This window comes from Pleurodeles waltl, chromosome 7 (assembly GCF_031143425.1).
Source record: "Pleurodeles waltl isolate 20211129_DDA chromosome 7, aPleWal1.hap1.20221129, whole genome shotgun sequence".
Lineage (NCBI taxonomy): Eukaryota > Metazoa > Chordata > Amphibia > Caudata > Salamandridae > Pleurodeles > Pleurodeles waltl.
The window spans coordinates 188,629,706-188,645,629 of NC_090446.1; the positions used below are offsets into that span (position 1 = coordinate 188,629,706).

Here is a 15,924-nt window from a genome sequence, read left to right on the forward strand (position 1 = left end):
ACCCTTGAATTCTAGCGTGGGTCAAGACGTAACTTGTTAGAAATAATGGATTTCTATGGAAGACCTTCCAATTAACATCTGACAAAGAAACCACTGTAAGATGCCAGTTGCTGTGAGCCTGGGGTGGGAATAAGCGCCAATTCGGAATGGCGGAGCACATCCAAAACTTTGAATTGCTAGGGTACCATATCGCTGTAGGAAGTAATCAGGCAGTACCTTTAAATATCCCTTCCTTTTCCAGTTGTCCGTGGATAAAACAGCCCCCCCAATACTTAACAGCATCTAATTCTTTGCCTGCACCTTTTCCATCTAACACATATCCTTCTCCCTTTGAAAGGCTTGCAGGTTTTCGTCATGTGAGCCGGTGTCTGTTTCTTCACTTACAGAAAACTATTCTACAACAATGGGGAACAGGGATGGGCAACTTTTCTCTTGCGTAAACCCCACACTTTTTCGTGCAAAAGCCATTTCACGTATTTCTGAAGTTAAATCTATGTTGATACAACACCATACCCATCAGTAATAAAATCTCAATTGTTGCGGACAGCTGTTCCTCTGATTGGAGATTTCGCAGAGCACATCCATTGTACGTGTTATGCACGGCTGAATGAAGTACTGCACAGCATAGATGAAATTGTGGGGAGTACGATTCAGAGAGCAATTAGAAAAAAGATCTTAGTTGCTCAAGATAAACCCAGTGGCTTGCAGAAATCTGAAATGGTTGAGACCACTCCGGTTGAACAGCAACTGTTAGTGGTTCCTGGTTAATTTATCAATAATGAGAAAATCAGAAGAGACCGGAATCTTTCAGCTTGACAGGTCTAGAAAACAAATGAATAATAAACTGTATTCTCAATAATTGTTTTTTCCTAAACCTAGGTAAACATTTCATTTCTAAAGCAGAAAATGTATTTAATATGATGAACTTCAGAAGGACCTTTAGCATGAATCTTTCAACTATGTGGAGAATAATTTCAAACTTTATACACAAATGCCTTTATGGTATTATAGGCTGCTTAGTTATATTCCATTATCCATTTCAGTGGTCTCTTGACCTCCACCAACAGAACACCCGATTTTGCTTTTATAAATGTGCGACTTCTTCCAGTCTCAGAGCTCAACTCTGGTCGAATACTAACTCCCAAATCCCCAGGCAGATTGCGACAACACAAAATCAGATGTAACCTCAGATCTCTTCCTTCCAGTTAAACCCAGACCCATCCTACAACCATCTAGTTCGCCTGAATGTTAATTTCTGTACCTGCTTAACTTAATCCTTTTCTCACGCTTCTGATGTGGCTGCAGCATACAGAGTAGGACAGCTCAGACACATGCCTTCAGTCTACAGGTTAGGTGTCTTTACTTGCTCAATTATTATAACTCTCACGCCTCTAAGATAGCGGTGTGCAGGTTCCTACTGGAGCTGCCAAGACAACAGAAATGGGAAGTGGTAGTTAAGAATAGATTTATGACTATTTCTTTTTAACAGTAATGCATGGTTTTACACTCTATTTTCTTGGCAGCCCCAGCTCAAAAGACCTGTTCACTGGTATGTAAACTGAAATGACACTTAACTGTTGACTGGAAAATGAAATCGGAATTAAATTTGGAGCATACAGGTAATTGGGTGGCAACAACCATTGGTGAAGCAAAATTCAAATAATTTTGCACAGTTGCCTATGCTTCGCTTCAACGCTTCCAAATGTAACAGACATTTGTGTTTGTACTGACTGTCTCGTCACATTTTGTAAGTGACTTGATAAACAGTTACCACTTCAAAGAGCTTGAGCCAAAAGCAGTGGGTGAAGGCAGATGCATCTCAGCACCTGGCAGGGACATATCTGTGAGTCGATGTTTATTTAACAGTTTTTAATAGAACCGTGGAATAACCGCAGTATGTGGATGTACTAGAAAAACAAATACAATGATAATTTAAACATTCAACATGACATGGGAAACAAGAGTTGCTGGTAGCTGAAAACAGAGGACAGAGTATGTGGAAGGAGGGAGCAGTCAGTGCTCCTGCATTAGGTAAAGCCTGAAGAGGTGGGTCTTCAGATGTCACCGGGAGGAAAGAAGCAAGGTTTTGGTTCATTAGAAGCAAGTTCAAGAAGGATGTGCAACCTCTGGGTAAGACTTGATACTATGTGAGTGCTGAATCTAGCTCAACCTTTTCAGAAGTAGAGTGTTCTTGCTCCTGAGCCATCTTTGGCCACCAGATAAGTTGACAAAGTCAGAGATATAAGATGGCATGGTTTGATGCATAGGTTGTGAGAGCTGAGATTTTGTCATAAATTTTTTGTCTTTACGTAATCATACTTATGTACTAATGTGTGAAATAATTTGACTATAAATTTATATTTACGAAAATTGTAATCTACTTAGTGGCCACCATCAAGTGCAAAGGCCTGCACATGTTTTCTAATGCTAAGTTAACACTGAGTTGAAAAATATTCTGTCTCTTTAAGAGCATGTTTCTCTGCTAAAATAAAAGCTAAAATAAAATGAGTATTTTGTGGCCTCTGCTGAAGCAGATGCAAGGTCCCCGTGCAATGTTATCTGTATTAAATGTTTCTAGTGTACTCTTTTCTTAAGACTTCATCTCCATTGCCTAACAGACTTCATTCATTGAACTTGCATACTTGTCTGTAGTTAGGTTTCTAACTCATGTGTTTTCCCTCGAGGAAATGGTGCGACAAGAGATGTTTACATCTTTTGCAATCACTATCCTGTAACAGTGTACTCGGAAGGTGCCAAAACAATGGGTTCACATATGCAGCGGAGAAGAGGATGTACAAGACACAATTTGTATTAGTTTGAGTTTTGTCAATGGAGTAACGACCAATTATTAATCGCAGAGCTAACATTTTAAATAATTTTGATATCTGTTGATTTTCTCACTGGACATATTTTTCTCACCTTATGTTTTAGCCAATCACAAGAGTTTAGCAAGTTTAATTTAATGTTTAGTCACCACTGGCTTGAGGCAATTTGTTCATTCTTTTTGGGATTCTCTTGTATCCTGGGTTCCAGAGACTTTACTTAATATGATCTGTCACTTTGACATTTCACGCTTTGCCAGACAGTCTACTTACATTCTGGTGTTTTATTATTTTCTGAATTTACTATGTCTGTTCACTATGAACTAAGGCTTTGATGGTTTAGTAAACTCAGAGCCCAAACTCTAAACCATCTCCCTTTACCTTGTTCCTGTTTCTGATGCAGATGTTGCTGTGCCCCTGAAGATGTATACGTTGTTGCTGATTATCTTTGAGACTGGGTAAATGTATGTGCTGTGTATTGTTATTTGTCTTTTGTTTTTCAGGTAGCAACTGCCAATGTTTTAATATTGCTGCTATTTTTGATAGCGCCTTAGCTAGTTATTTTCTAAATTTGTATTACTAAATCGTTTACATGAAGTCCAACATGTTGATGCTAATTAGTGGTTAGTGAGGTATTACTCTTATACTCATGAATAGTTATTGACTTCTTTCTTTGTAAATTCAATGTATTCAATCTCTCTCTTGCTCAGAATCTATTGCTATGGTTCTCTGTATTATCCATTGAGGCACTGAGTCTAATTGCACTGATTAAGCTTAGGTACATTTGTCGATTTATTCAACCTTTATTGTTTCTTTATATGTATCATTTTTGTTTGAGAATTATTTTTGTGACTTTAGCATTGTTAATATAGGGAAATAAACATTTTAACTTCTTAATAAGCTGGTGTGGTTATTGATGGTCAACTCGATCATGGTGTGTTTTAATGATGCAAACTGAATTGTTTGATGTCTATAACATTTCTTCTATGGCATTTTCTTTGTAAGTAGATTTGGTTCGGTTCATCGAAATATGAAAGCTGCTATCTAATCTGCTATGCCTAAAATATAGCCGAGATTTCTGCTTGAACAGTTTTGGTAGCAGAATTTGATGGTTAATATCTCTTTAAATGACATCATAGGTTACTTCATAAGTTGTGTAAATTGATTTGATTGGTTTGATTATTATTTTTGAAATTTTTGGCTAACATGGATAAGATGTATCCTTAAATGCCCAAAGTGACTTTCCCCGGTCTATGGAGTCTGCCTATGTTGAGAGGGAATGTTCACGGCATTATGTTGTTAGACTGAATGAAGTACATTATGCGCTTGTACAGCTTTAGCTAATTTGCAGTTGACTCAGTTGTTTGTGAGAATTAAGGGGAGTTGGCATACTTCAAATATGGTTAAAGAAAGAGTTGGCATACTCTGAAGTGTGTGAGTAGGGAAGTCAGCGAACTTCACATGTATGTGGCGCTTGGTGCTCAGAGAAAATTGTCCACGTGGTTGTTGGTATACGGACGTTAAAAAAAGTGTATTGAGACACTTGGTTTTTGTTGTAATTTGTCTGTTTAGTAGACTAATCGGGCATGATTGGTAAGTCGAGTTTGAGAGTTAAAAAAGGTTCTTTTCGACTGAGATTTGGAGAGTATTACGTGCACCAGGACAGTATCCGTTTATCAATTGAGAGTAAAATTTGGGGATCGAATTTTGCTTGAGAATTTGGGGAACTGAGAAAGAAGAATAGCTGCAAGAGCAAAAGCAGTCAGTGACAATCCGTAAGGTTCCTGAACCGATTGCATCACCCTTCCTGTAGTAAACAGACACATTTGTTTTATTATTGGTTTTGATGAAGTGCTCACAATTCATTTTGAATTCGTTTTGAGTGTTTTTGAGTTAAGGAGGACAAGCCGCAAGACTTTGTCAGCCGCTGTGTGTAAGTGTGATGTCATTGTTTGCGCTTAGATAGGCTGGTTAGTGAGATGGGTCGGACACGGATTGGTGGACATCCATGAAGCACAATTGGTTGAGCAGGGAGACAAAGAGGATTTTGAGATTACAGTCACCTCCTGATTATCGATTATTTTTTTCTAATAAATTTGTGAAAATGAAGTTATTCAAAGCTTTAAAAAGTGCGCTTAGAGCAGATGAGTATATTCTGGCTAGACGAGGAGAAATTTGTCTACCAGAAGGTACTCTGGCATATATTATAATTGAGGAGAAAGGCACCGGAGCAAGTTTTTGGTTAAAACATTGGATTAAAATCACAGAGAAGGAAGGGCGTTTAGTGTTTCCTTAAAATGGTACATTCAATTTGAGAGTTTTGGAGAATTTGATACAGGTGATATATGGTCTAGGACCTCCAACAAGACCAGCCCAGTTCGAGGCATTAGCTAGACAACAAGCATTGAAATTTGAGAGGAAAATGGGAAGATCAGAGAAGTCACTAGGAGAAGCTAAGTGGGACAGTGAGCAGAGACAGTGGAGATAAAATACCTTACAAGGTGTTAGGTTGTTTCCTGCACTGAATGAAGACAGTGAGAAAGATTTAAAGAAAGTTTCAAAGAAATCTAAAAAGAGTTCTTCTTCAACAGTTGAAGAGCAGACATCAAAACAACCTGAAAGGTCTTTGATTAATGATGAAGAATCAGACGATGAGGAGTTTATTACACAGATTTTACGTAATCTTCCACCACCATATGTGGCTCAAGAAGGTTCGAGTACAAGTTGTACAAACCCTACTGCACCAATACCAGTTGCAGTTACACAGAGTCCAATACAGAGTAACCAGAACATGACAGAGTTCCGTACAGGTTAATGCAAACGTAAACCAGAGCTGAGTACAGACTAGTCCCTCAGTGCAAATACCCATGCAAAGCAGTTTCAGTCAGTCAACAGACAATAGACAGCTGCCACAACTTAATGTTCCTAGGATTTACCCAGATGTACCAATTGTAAATACAACTAGTAATCTAGTAGTATCCTCAGGACAGACTTTTCAGAAGCCAATGTTGGTTCAGATAGAGCCAACTCCAATGTTACTGCCGTAAATGCACAATACAGGAGCAATGCAATCTCAGAATGTAGAGACCAGGTTAAGACCAGATGCAATATCGGTACCAATGACATTTGGTCCAATTATGTCTTTATATGTTCAAGGCAAAAAGAGTGCAGATAACCAACGAGTTCATAACCAGAATGAAAGCACTAGGTTAATGTCGCCTATAAGACAAAGGGCCTGATTCTAACTTTGGAGGACGGTGTTAAACCGTCCCAAAAGTGGCGGATATACCACCTACCGTATTACGAGTCCATTATATCCTATGGAACTCGTAATACGGTAGGTGGTATATCCGCCACTTTTGGGACGGTTTAACACCGTCCTCCAAAGTTAGAATCAGGCCCAAACTCTAAACGGAGCAAAGTCATTATTAGATTTAACTCCTATTAGAAATTCAGAGATGGCTGGATCATGTAATGGCCCAGACTTACAAATATTGACTCTTCAACGTATGAGCCCAGTGTAGCAAAAGTTACAGAGTGTGCAAACTGGTAATATTTCATTACAGGGTCTGACTGCACAGCAAGTAACAAGGTGGTTGGAAAAATTAAGTGCTTTTAAGTGTCCAAAAGAGCAAGTCTAAAGAAAAGGAGTTTATAAACAAGAGAAGGCTGTTGATGGAAGCAGGTGACCTTCTTCAGGGGAAAAATGGAAGTAAACCGACTTGAGCTTTATACCGAAGCAGAGTTGAAACATTTCTGTCCATTAATTACAGAGGGAGAAGCTGAAGTGCATCAGCAAGAACAAGAATTTGCAGATAAATAAGAAATAGATCTTATGAAAACGAAAAGCATGAAAATAAGTTCTAGATTAAATTTTGAAGCTGAAAATATTGAACACATGAGCTCTACAGGGATGAAAACACATCTTAGAGAGCTACGTGAGAGAGTACAACTTTGGAGAGTTTTATAAAAATGGGAAGGCAGATGGGCCAAGAAAAGAAAAAGGCCAAGAAAAGGTTCAGATACTTCCCCTGTAGCTGTAACATAAATTAAAAAGTTTTACCAATGAGAGTGATTCCACAAGGGAATTTTGTACATGTTCCTAGGAGCGGGGGTGACATTTTGTCATTTACAAATGATTACCCCAGGTTGAGGGAGAAACCAGTGGAATGATACGAGCGCACAGACAGGTTTGTGGAACTTGGAAAATGCCTGTGGCAGGATTTGAACACTCTTTTAGAGATAGTTGTTCCAGCAGACTTGTGGATCGAGTGTAAGGGGAGTGTAGATTGACCAACAAATGACCCACCAAGAAATCCAGCAACAGGTGCACCATCTCCTGAAGTAATGAAATATTACTATAAGGTCATTGAGTTTCTGAAAACAAGAATTTCGCTGAAAAACATTGATTTGCCACACAGATAGGACAGCTTAGGAGGTGAAAATCAATTCATGCATACTATGAGAGGTTGTTAATAGCATTTAAACATTACAGTGGTACAGAAACAATTGAAAGACATGATTCATTTTGTGTTCAGATATGTGGAAGGATTGAGACCAGAAATTAGCCAGATTATTAACAGTCATTCGATTTGTTGGCAAACAAAGCAGATTGATGAGGTGTTACAGTATGCAAAATACTGTAGTGATGAGACTGAATTGAAACAGAAAAAGTTGAAGGAAAAGGCAATGGTAATGCAGATTAAGGATGCATAAACAGGAATTCAGGGCAGTTTTCAGCAGCAGCAGGGTAATGGCATGTTTCAGAATGAAGGCACATTTCAGAATCAAGGCAAAGGTAGAAGGCCTGGCGGTATGGGAAGTGCTAATCGCAGTCCTGATTTGAATTCTGTGATGATGCAAGGAGAGCCAAAAGGAAAAAGAATGTTACCTTGCCACATTTGCAGAGGAATCGGGCATTGGAAACGGCAGTGTCCAATGTTAAATCAAGAAGGTGTTATTCAATAGGTGAATGGTGTCAATGCTTTTCAGAATATGTCAATGTAAATCCGATGCAGAGTTTCCAACCCTTACAACCCATGCAGCATGTGCAAAATTTACAACTGCAGGTAAAACAAGTACAAGTACCCCAATTACAGTGGATGCAGCCACAAATTCAAATGCCTAGACATTTGCAAGTACCCAGAGTTCTATGGATCAGCGACAGGTGATGCCTTCTCAGGTGGTCACGGGTCAGAGACTAAATAAGAGTAATAATGCAGTTCACCACTTTCCTTGACATAGTGAGAATGGAATAAACAATGCATGGTTGTCAGATAGTTCAGATGAGTAAGAATGTATGATGGCTGCTTCATTAGAAGTGGATCAGAAAGGTCCTTACGTTAAGGGAAAAGTGAATGGTCACAAAGTTTCTTTTCTGGTTGATACTGGAGCTACACACTTAACAGTGAGACATGCAGAGGTTCCAGATCTACCATTGTCAGGGAAGACAGTTCAGATTGTGGGAGGTTCAAATCAATATTTGACAAACCCAATTACAGAACCAGTTTTGGTTAAAATAGGTAATTATAATATATATATTTGCACAAGTTTGTGGTTTGTGATTCAAGTCCAGTGTCACTACTGGGAAGAGATTTATTATGCAAAAAAAGATGTTTAATTACCTGTTCAGAACAGGGGATCGAAATTCAGACAAACAGTGATGATGAAGAAGACCCAACACTTACTGTCAGCAATGAGTCGGTGTCTGAAGAATTTCCTTTGATCAGTTTTGATGAGCCAGTGAATGATGAAGCTCCTTTGATTAGTTTCTTTCCAGTTTTTGAAGTGAAAGAGATTCCTGTAGATTTGCAGAAGACTATTAAGTCTAAAGTTTGGAATCTTTCAGTAAAGGACATTGGGTTGATTAAACGAGTAGAACCAGTCACAGTCGCAGTAAAGCCAAATGTAGTTTTCCCACAGATACCACAATATCCAATGACAATTGAAGCAATCGAGGATGTGAAACCATTTATAGAGCTGTTTGTGGAAAAATGAATTTTGAGACAAGTGTTGGGTAGCCCATGGAATTCACCAAAAATTGGTTTATGAAAACCATGTGGTGAAATTCGTCTAGTGCAGGATCTGAGAAACATAAATTACATAGTGATTGAGTGCTGCCCAGTTGTGCCAAATCTAACTGTGATTATGTCCCAGATCCCACGAGATACTGAATGGTTTACTGTGTTAGACCTACATCAAGCATTATTTTCTGTGCCTCTTCATGAGGACAGGAGACATCTATTTTGTTTTACATTTTTTAACAAGGTCTACTGTTGGTGTAGAATTCCACAAGGGTTTTCGGAGTCACCCTCCATTTTCAACCAGATCTTGAAAAATAATTTTGAGTCATTAGTGATGCCTTACAAGTCAACATTAGTGCAATAAATTGATGACCTGTTAATTGCGTCCAAAACAAAAGAAGGGTGCACATATAATACGATTGTCCATTGTCTCCCAGGAAATTCAACAATGTAAAGTGTCCCCTGCTAAATTGTAGTATTGTCAGAAAGAGGTGAAATATTTGGGTCATCTGATTGAGAAAGGAACTAGGAAAATTTCCAGAGAGAGTAGCTACAATTTTACAGATGGAAGTACAGAGTACACAAAAATATGGGAGGATGTTCCTAAGAATGGTTGGTTGTTGTCACCAGTGGATGTCGCACTTTTCAGCTCTTTCAAAACCTCTACAAAAGCTGACTAAAAGATGTATCTGATCCTATAGTGCTGGATGCAGCTTGTATGAAAGCATTCACTGATCTGAAAGAGTTTGTGTCAAGCTCCAGCTTTAGGTATGCCTGACTACACCAAATCTTTCCTATTGTTTTGTCATGGACGTGATGCATGTTCTTTGTCTGTTTTGACTCAGACTCTTGGTGGAGAAAAACGCTCAGTAGCATATTTTTCAGCTACTTTGGATCTGGTCACAGCAGATTTACCTGGTTGTTTGCGGTCCATTGCATCAGTTATGCAGAGCCTCGCTCAGAGTGAAAGCATAGTAATGGGTTATCCTCTTACTATTATGGTACCACATTCTACTGAGATTTTGCTTACTTGGTCCAAAACACAGTATCTGACCAGCTCTTGGCTGACCAGATATGAGACCCCAATCTTGGCGTCTCCAAATGTTACGATTAGAAGATGTACAGTGCTTAACCCAGCAACCTTACCCCCAATTGAGAATACTTGCTCTGACAAATTAGATGATACATAACGTGATCGCCTGGAAATTACAAAGTTATGCACAAAACCCAGAGCAGATATTAGAGACACCTGCCTGGAACAGAATGATCAAATTATTTTTGTTGATGGTTCCTGCCTGAGAGATAATGTGGGCACATTTAGAGAGGATATGCAGTGTGCACCATTACTGGCATACTGGAAGCATCATTGCTTCGAGGAGTGTTTTCTGCACAAGTGGCGGAATTAGTATCTCTTACTAGAGTCTGCCACATTTCAAATCAGATGAAAGTGACAGTTTACACAGACAGTCAATATGGATTCGGCATTGTGCATGACTTTGGCCAAATTTGGTCACAGAGAGGTTTCCTGACTTCTTCTGGTTCACCAATAAGGAATGGTGATAGAATTCATGAGTTGTTACAAGTCGTTCAAAAGACTGAGAAAGTTGCTGTGGTGAAATGCAGTGCACATCAGAGATCACAAGATTACGTGTCATTGGGAAATACATATGCGGATCAAGTCGAAACGTTTTGCGCCTTGAACGGCATATCCTTCAAAGAAAACTGGGAATTGTTGCCTGAAAATGATGAAGTCTATGCAAGTTTTACCATGCAATCTATTGATACTTTGGAAGAGTTAAAGGCTCTACAAGATAATGTTCCTAAAGAGGAAGCAGAGACTGGACACAGCTCAAATGTATCTAGAGGGATAATGATGTCTGGATAACAGGAGAAGGGAAAGTAGTTATGCCAAATGGTCTACTGACTCAAATAACTAGATACTATCATGGACAAGCTCACGTACGGAGAGATGCTATGATCCGCAGTTTCAAGCAGCATTTGTTCAATCCAAAGTTCAGACAGGCTGGCAAAGCAATTTGTCATAGATGCATTGTCTGTCAATAGATGAATGTTGGCAAAGGGACGGTGGTCAATATGGGACATATTGGCATGGTGGGAGGACCATTTAGCAGAATGCAGATGGATTTCAATGAGATGCCTGCGTGTGCTGGTTTAAAATACGTGTTGGTGATTGTGTGTATTTTTAGTCATTGGATTGAGGCTTACAGTACAAGGAGAAATGATAGCCTTACAGTAGCAAAGTTACTACCGAGAGTTACGTACATGTTTTGGTTTTCCAGTCTCTTTGGAATCAGATAGAGGAAGCCACTTCAACAATGAAGTGATTAAGTTGCTATGTTCAGCCTTAAATATTGAGCAGAAACTCCATGTAGTAACCGTCCAGAAGCTTCGGGACTTGTAGAGCAGATGAAGGGAACACTGAAATCGAGATTGGCAAAAATGTGTGCATACACAAATTTTAAATGGGCAGATGCTTTGCTGTTGGTTCTAAAGTCAATGAGAAGTACTCCTGACAAGAAAACAGGACAGTCGCCCCATGCAATCCGCATGGGAAGAGCTATGAGATGGCCAGCTGCACCTGCAAATGCTCTTGTGAACATTACAGATGATATGGAGTTAGACTACTGCAAGGGTCTAGCTGATGTGGTGCGATCTTTCTCTCATCAGGTGGAAGCTACCACACTTCAACCCTCAAGGCCAAGAACACAACCTGAAGGCTGGTGATTGGGTTGTGGTCCGCAAGCATGTGAGGAAATCATATTTAGAGCCACAGTGGAAGGGACCCTTCCAGGTGATATTAATAACGACTACAGCTGTGAGGTGTACAGGACTTCAGAACTGGATTCAGGCAAGTCACACTCAGAAAGTAAATAATCCAAAAGAGCAAGAAGGAGAGCTGTTGAGATCACCAGGACAAGAAAGAGAAGAACTGAAGGCTATACCTGGAATTGCTCCAGTTGAATTACCCACACCTGTTTCAGACAAAGTGGAGGGTATCCTGGAAGATGAGGGTGAATCATCCTCAAATGAAACAGTAAAAGAACTGGTCCAAAGAAAACAAGAGAGTACCGATCCAGAGAAAACCTGCTCAGAGGAGGGTGCCCTCAGAAGCAGATGGTCAGATAAACCAGACTGAACAAGTGACTGACCCCAATCGAAAGGGAGTGGAGACAGATCCAAGCCAAGAAGGTTTGACTCCCCCTGAACCAGTTGCGGGAACATCAAAAGAGAAGAATTAAAGTTCAATTCTGAAAACAGCATTAACAAGAAAATCACTAAAAGGTGACAACTGGCTGGAGGAAAGATCAAGGTGGTGACACCAATTAAGGAAGAAAACGAGTCAAACAGAGAAGAAGATCTCAGTGAAGGAGAAGCAAGTAGTGGTCAAAGATTAAAAAGTATATGAGTTGCCAATAAGAGATATTCTGGTCTCAAATAGGCATATGCAACTACTAATAAATGGCAAGAAGAATTTTTGAATTTTTGTTTTGACAGAGACATTCCAGGTCTATATTCTGGCACGTGACAAAGGCTGATGAAGATGTGTTGATGGAAAACTGAATTCCGAAAAACAAATGTGAAAAGTCTTTGTTGAAATAGTAAATGAAAAGACTTTGATAACCTAATGTGACAAGCTGCTAAACTGATTTTGACAACTTTTGCCGAACTTTGCAAAAGGGTCTTGATAGTGTGAATGAACTTTTGAAGAAAAAAAAAAAAAATAAGGAGGGATAGAAGACAGAAGATTGAAAGTTGAAGATTTAAAAAAGTCTTTTTGTTTTGTTTTCATTTTTGTACATAGCCATATTTTGTTTTTACTTCTACTTTTGATTCTTTACAGACCATGGGAAACTTTAGCAATCAATACACTAATAGTCATTGCAAATTTATAGGTATTGGTTTGGCAATTGTTTGTGCAGTAGTAGGTTTGTTATTGATTGTGAGTGTGATTGTCTTTGATTCGAATGGAGCCAACCATACCATAGCTGTACATACAACTATTACTCCTTTAAAATCAATTCCTACTCTTTCAGCAATAGATAGATTTAAAATAGGTGGGAAATACTTACATGAAGAGAAAGAGCTTTCTTCTAATGTCTCCTATCGCTTATTGTGTGAGTCTAATGATGTAGTGGATGCAAAAGTTTGTTATGTCTGTACACAGATTCCAGCTTCTGTTGAGGAGGGAATTGCTTATCATAGTCTGCTGCTTACTTATGGCATAAGTGTTAGCCTTTTACTAACACAGTTCTATAACCAAGAGTATATTTAATATTTCTACTGTAATGTAGACATTGTGTATTCGTTCGTCCCTATCATTAAGAATATCAATAAGGTAGCTAGGGATCATAACAGAGAGATAATAAAGGGTTTCTTTGAACCTACATTAAGGTTTGGGACTGCATTGACCCATAGAAATAATTTGACCTGTTTTTTTTTCACCTGTAGAAAAGAGCTTTCTAGATAACACAGAGGATAGGAGAAGAGAGATTAAGGCTAAGGTAAATAAGGGATAAGTTTTACAAAGTTCTGGAACTGATCATGCATACACTGACATTACTAAACAAGGGGAACTAACTTTAGATGCACTTCATGGTGGTACACTTTGTTAATACAGGCCGCGGTCTAATGTAGATAGAATATTTGTGGGAACAAGTGAATGTAGGCATGTGTTTTTGTTTCTGTTTCTGAGTAAATGAACATTTATGCTGAATGGTCAAGGTCCTCCAGATACTGGATTTTATTACATCTGTGGGGAAAATGCTTATTACCATCTTCCTAGAGGATGATATGGCTCATGTTATTTGGGAATAGTCTTTCCAAAAATGTACCAACTGGATGACTTGAGTACATTTCCTAAATTTACAGAATTACATCCGAGACACAAGTGAGAATCAGTTTCTAACATTATAGGACACATATTTGGAGCAATAATTCCTTCAGTGGGAGTTGTTCTGAATTCAATGAAAATACAAAAGTTGTCTACAATAGTGGAAAACATATTAATGGATTATTCAGGAGCTATTCTCCTCTTAGTTACTGAAATGGCTGCGACAAGAACTATGACTTCATAACCGCATTGCGTTAGACATTCTTTTAGCAAAAGAGGGCGGAGTTTGTAAATTGCTTGGTCCGCATCACTGTTGTTCATACATACATAGTAAAATTAGTTAGAGGTTTGATTAACAATATAACAAAAGATAAAACTGAATTAAACGAATTACTGAAACTACTATTTGGGAAAAGGCTGGCTATGGAATTTTTTCAGTGGAGAATTTTCTTGGCAACCTAGGAGAGGATACTGTGTTAAAATTAGTAAAATGGATCTCAATTATTGTGTTTTGTATAATTGAATTTTGGGAATGTATAAATTACAAATGATCAAAAGAAAAAGATCTGAAAAGAATAAGAGGAGGGTAGATATTCAAATAGAAAAACTTCTGCTGGGCTGGAGCAGATGCAAGGTCATTGTGCAATGTTATCTGTATTAATTGTTTCTAGTGTACTATGTTCTTATGACTTTATCTCCATTGCCTAACAGACTTCATTCATTGAACTTGCAAACTTGACTGTAGTTATGTTTCTAATTCAAGTGCTTTCTCTCGAGGAAATGGTGCAACGAGAAATGTTTCCATATTTTGTAATCACTATCCTGTAACAGCGTATTCGGAATGTGCCTAACAATGGGTTCACAGATGCACCCGGAGAAGAAGACGTACAAGACACAATTTGTATTAGTTTGCGTTTCGTCAACGGAGTAACAACCAATAATTATTTTCCCAGCGTTGAACAAGCAGTAACGCTGACTGACGCTCTGCTGGCGCCTGTTGACACCGGTGCCGGGTGGCTCGCGTCTCGGATCCCGTCGCGGAGGTGTGCTTTGTGGTGTTCTGCTGGCCGGGGTGGGCCGCTCCTGCTGCCGGCTCTTGCTGTGGCCGGCCTGAGGCAGTCCCCGGTTCCCAGATTCCCGCGCCGGTTCCTGCCGTGCTGGTCCTGCTGTGCAGCACTGTGCTGTTGTGATTGAGGCACTTTGCTGCTCCCTGCCCCGCTCTAGCTCCAGTCCTGGTTTGGTCTCCGGCTGCTGGTGTTTGGCCGCCCCTCGCCTCGCCCTAGCCCCAGCTCCAGGTCCAGCCTCGTTGTAGCTGGTGGTCCGGTTGTTGCTCGGTTCATGCGGTCCTTGAGCTTTGGGAGGTGCAAGGCAATGTGAGGCACATCCTGAGGCGACGAGAGGCAGGAGAAGTGAAGAAGTGGAGAAGGGTGGGGACGCCAGACCCCGGTGGACGTGAGTGGATGCACAAACAACGCAAGTAAGCGACTGCACCAACTTGCTATTAGTTATAGACAGTTACAGACATTTGAGACGTGGAGCGAAGCGGTCGTCGAGGGGGGAAGAAAGGAAACAGGTGATTGATAAAGAGAAGAGAGGAGCAGATGTTAATGGTGCCGGAGGGATAGACACCATCTGTGTACTGCGTTCTGTGTGCCGCGTATTGTGTACCTCCGTAAAAGCAATTCTACTTCCGCAAAAAAAAACTGAGATTGAAACTGCTGGTACTGTCCCATACAGCAAGAGTTCAAGCAAAAAAAGATATAATAAGACAATAACAACAATAATAAAAGTTACTCTTTATAGACCCAGTAAGGAACTGAGGGGAGGACACGGTGAAGTCTTCCAAGATGGTCGGAACAAGAGGAAAAACAAAGAGGGCCAGGGAGGCCAACAAGGCACTAGTCCACCCAACGAAATCCCAAAGACCAAAGCAGGAATCCGACAGTCCACAAGATCCTGGGTTAGACCAGCACCAGGATCCCGGAATCACTCAGTGTAGGAAGTTGGCTCTGTATGTGCTATTTCAAAGTAAGGAATAGCATGCACAGAGTCCAAGGGTTCCCCTTAGAGGTAAAATAGTGGTAAAAAATAGATAATACTAATGCTCTATTTTGTGGTAGTGTGGTCGAGCAGTAGGCTTATCCAAGGAGTAGTGTTAAGCATTTGTTGTACATACACATAGACAATAAATGAGGTACACACACTCAGAGACAAATCCAGCCAATAG

The 15,924-nt window shown here is 39.7% G+C and overlaps 1 protein-coding gene across 3 annotated transcripts in view; it reads right to left on the bottom strand.

Moving 5' to 3' along the window:
• The window catches only part of STK4 (serine/threonine kinase 4), a 214,606-nt gene that overhangs the window by 91,982 nt on the left and 106,700 nt on the right, over positions 1-15,924 (bottom strand). The gene's annotated exons all lie outside the window — the stretch shown is intronic.